The sequence below is a fragment of the Pteropus alecto genome, unplaced genomic scaffold (genome assembly GCF_000325575.1).
Source record: "Pteropus alecto unplaced genomic scaffold, ASM32557v1 scaffold5, whole genome shotgun sequence".
Lineage (NCBI taxonomy): Eukaryota > Metazoa > Chordata > Mammalia > Chiroptera > Pteropodidae > Pteropus > Pteropus alecto.
In genome coordinates, this window is record NW_006441953.1 from 3117978 (window position 1) to 3122679 (window position 4702).

At 32.4% G+C, this 4702-nt stretch overlaps 1 pseudogene; it reads right to left on the reverse strand.

The window, feature by feature from the left end:
- Positions 1-2842: 2842 nt before the first annotated feature.
- LOC112485601 lies at positions 2843-2961 on the reverse strand (annotated as a pseudogene).
- Between the last annotated feature and the right edge of the window lie 1741 nt (positions 2962-4702).

A 4702-nucleotide genomic window follows, 5' to 3' on the forward strand; every position in this document is an offset into this window, starting at 1 on the left:
ACCTAGTGAATAGGAGAAGATATTTGTCAATGATAGATTCAATAAAGGGTTAATATTCAAAATATATAAGAAACTCACACAACTTAACACCAGAAAACCCAAACAATCCAATTAAAAAAATGAGCAGAAGACCTGAATGGAAATTTCTCCAAATAGGACATACTGATGGTAAATAGACATATGAAAAGAGGCTGAATGTCACTAATCATCAGGGAAATGCAAATTAAAGCCTCGATAAGATATTACTTCAAATCTGTCAGAATAATTATCATTACTAAATCAATAAATAACAAGCATTGGCAAGGATGTGGAAAAAAGAGGACCCTACTATACTGTTGATGGGATTGTAAATTAGTGTAGCCACTATGGAAAACAGTATGAAGTTTCCTCGACAATTAAAAATAAAACTACCATATGATGCAGCAATTCCATTTCTGGGTATTTATCCAAAGAAATCCAAAACATTAATCTGAAAAGACAAATGCCCCTCTATGTTCATTGCAGCATTATTTATAATAGCCAAGATATGGAAGTAACCTAAGTGTCTATCAACAGACAAATGGATAAAGAAAAGGTGGTTTATGGTTTGGCCATAAAAAAGAATAAAATCTTACCATTTGCGACAACATAGATGGACCTCTAGGGCATTATGCTAAGTGAAATAAGTCAGGCAGAGAACGACAACATATAATTTCACTTATATATAAAATCTAAAAAACAAAATAAATGAACAAACAGAAAAGTAACAAACTCATAGATACAGAGAATATTTTGATGGTTGCCAGATGGGAGTGGGGTTGGGTGTATAGGTGAAAAAGGTGAAGGGATTAAGAAATACAAATTGTCAATTATAAAGATAGTCATGGGATGTAAAGTACAGCATACAGAAGGATAAACCACCTCTTCTTTATCCATTCGTCTATTGATAGACACTCAGGTGGCTTTCATACCTTGGCTATTGTAGATAATGTTGCAATGAACGTAGGGGTACGGATGTCTTTTTAGATTAGTGTTTTAGATTTCTTAGGATAAATACCCAGAAATGGAATTGCTGGGTCATATGGTAGTTTTATTTTTAATTTTTGAGGAAATTCCATACAGTTTTCTATAGTGGCTATGGAATATTATAGTCAATAATATCATAATAACTATGTATGGTGTCAGGTGGGTACTGAACTTACTGAGATGATCACTTCTCAAGTAATGTAAATTTCTAATAACTATGTTGTACCCCTGAAATTAATATAAAAGTAATAATGTATATCAACTTTATTTTTACAAGAGTAAAAAAAAAGCAACCCCCCCCAAGTTGTTTAACATCCTTCTCCCCACAAAAAAAGAGACTAAGCTAATGATATCTCATCCATCAATATTTGCTTCAAGAGTGAGTACGTGACCAAGGCAATCTAATATGACTCATTCCCTACATTATTTATAATGAGAACTAGTGGAGAAGACCTTTTTCTCTCTGGTTATGGAGACATATGGAATAAATTCAAATGTTTCCTTTGGTCATGTTCCCTGCTCTATGAAAAACTTGGTCCTCAATGAAATCCCACATTCAAACATAAGAGTTAGCTGGACAGAAGCTATATAGCATTTGAGTCCCTGGTTCTCATTTTGAAAATGTCATTTTCCCTTCTATTCATCATTATTTCAGTTATCAATTGATTTGTTTAAATTAAATCAATATAGGATTCTGTCACTTGCAACCCAAAAATCTGATCAATTAAAACAAATACAAACATGAATGCATTACAAGAAAAATAGAAAGTGCATCTTGAATCCTCAAGCACAGTTACATACATGTGTAGAAATGTAGAGTTTCTTTTTTTTCTCATTGAAGCCATTTTCTTTTTAATTCTCCCCATATCAACAACACATACATTCACACCTTTTTGATATTAATATTTCAAATATGACATAAAGTTATAGTATCGATAATTAATATTGCATAGAAGTTTGATATTTTTGCAAATTTTTCAAAAATTTAGGAAATATATCTTGACCTTTGTATTTTCTTTTACTACATGCTTTTTTGACTTTTATTCATGTCTTCATTTATTAATATTTCTACCAAAGGATGGATATGACACTGAAAAGAGGTACAACTCTAATTTGGCCCCTTTGTGACTTACTACAAGCTCCAGTAAAAAATTTGAAGCTTAAAAATACTGAACATAATTTATGTGAGAATATACATATTTCTATTTTTCATGTAACTGATTACAATTTGAAATTGAATATGGGCCGAAATTTAGGATTGTGGATTGTAATGGCAGATGTTCCTACTCCCAAGATGTTCAATGCTTTTGTAGTACAATGTATGAGTTTGCTAAGGATGCTATAACAAAATACTACAGACTAGGTGGGTTAAACAATAGAAATTTATTTTCTCAAGAGTTCTGGAAGCTAGAATTCTGCAATCAAGATATCAGCAGGGATATTTGTTCTGGCTTGGCTTCTAGGTGGCCATCTTCTTCCTGTGTCTTTCTGTAGTCTTTTCTCTGTGTCTGTCTGTATTCCAATCTCCTCTTATAAAGACACCAGTCATATTAGATTAAGGCCCACTCTAATGGCCTCATCTAAGCTTAATTATCACTTTAAATATCTTATCTCCAAGTTGTTACATTCTGTGGTATTGGGGGCTATGATTCTGCCTGTAACATAGCATAACAGAGATTCAAATCTCGGATCAAATGTCACCTTATCAGAAAGTCACCTTCACTGGATTTTCTTTTTTCTTTTTTTCCTCAGGAGAGGCAACCTTTGGTTGACCTCACAGATTGCAAGGACCTTGTCAGTTTACAATCCATTATTTATTTTTATTTTTATTTTTTTACACCTACAGCACCTGATCTTCTTAGGCGGTTTCCCATTCAAGTACTAACCAGGCCTTACCCTGCCTTGCTTCCGAGATCAAATGGGATTGGGCTTGTTCAGGGTAGCATGGCCGTAGACTTGATTTTCTATTAGAGCATTCTGTTTTAATTTCCTCAAAGAACTGAAATTGTCTTGTGTATTTATCGGACTGCTTGTTCATTTTGTCTCTTACAAGAGTATAGAGACTCTGTGGGACTGGTCAACAGCTGTACATCCAGCACCTAGATTAGTGATGGCATATAGCAAGCATTCAGTAAATAATTATCAAAATAGGTACAATCACTATAAAAAATAGTTTGGAGGTTCCTCAAAAAATTTAAAATAGAGCTACTTTATGACCCAGCAATTCCACTTCTGGGTGTTTAACCAAAGAAATCCAAAACACTAATTCTAAAAGATATAGGCACCACCGTGTTCACTGCAGCATTATTTACAATAACCAAGATATAGAAGCAGCCTAAGTGCCCATTGATAGACAATTGGATAAAGAAGTGGTACATACAATGGAATATTACTTGGCTATAAAAAAGAATGAAATCTTACCATTTGTAATGACATGGATGGACCTAGATGGTGTTAGTCTAAGTGAAATAAGTAAGATAGAGAAAGACAAATACCATATGATTTCACTTATATGTGGAATCTAAGAAACTAAATAAATAAACAAAATAAAAACAAACTTATAGATGCAGAGAACAAACTGTTAGTTGCCAGATGGGATGGGGATTGAGAGGCTGAGTGAAAAAGGTGAAAGGATTAAGAAGCACAAATTGGTAGTTACAAAATAATCATGGGGGTGTGAAGCAGAGCATAGGAATACAGTCAATACTATCATAACAGCTAAGTATTGTGCTAGGTGGGTACTAGACTAATAGGAGGGATAAGTATTAAATTATGTAAATATCTAACCACTATACTGTATACCTGAAACTAATATAAAATAATATTAAATGTCAACTCTAAAAAATAGAAATTTAGAAAATAATTATCAAAATAAATTTTATTACTTATAAGACAAGGATTCAAAGTACCTGTATTTTAGAGATAGTATGTGGACAAATAAAATTATTTTTGTTGCAAGCTTCAAGAATTTTTTTGTATATAATATAAATTTAAAATAAATATCTTTAATGTTTATATGAGTTTATAAAAGTCTTTCAAATGTTCCAGCAAATTCTGAAATATAGATGGAAAGAGAACTATATTTTAAAAGTAATGGAACATGTAATAATTCTGATAATTTTAGTATATATGAATTACTAAATGACTGAAATAAGAAGTTAAAACCTGACGTAAGAGCAGGCCCAGGACTTAATTGAAATTTGTAATAAGACTAATTTTTCTTAGTAATCAATAAAGAAAATGTAATCATTACTCTTAATCTCTATTTAAAACTTTTTCTTCATAAGCATAGCATGAATTTTACTCATAATTTTTTAAATCATACGAAAGAAGAAAAATTTTCTGAAAATTAACATCTGTGAAAGAATTGTTAAAGAGTGAGCCCAAGGCATGGCCTCCCAGCACTACTGTGCCTTTAATCAGTCCCCTTGTGTTCAATATTGTGGATTTGAAAGGTCGGGAAGTAAAAATTCAAAAGGTTGGCCCACAGTAAACACCAGTGGTAGCATTAGAAATGGTTTCCACATTAGAGCTATAATTATTCCCTTATGCTGTCACCTAAGTATTATGTGCTCATGAACATAGAATGCTGTTAACTGGGCAGAGCTCTGAATCAACAAACTAGGAAATACATCATGAATCTCACCAAATGTTTTGGCCATAATAGAGTTTCCAGAATTCAAATTCCATGTTGTTT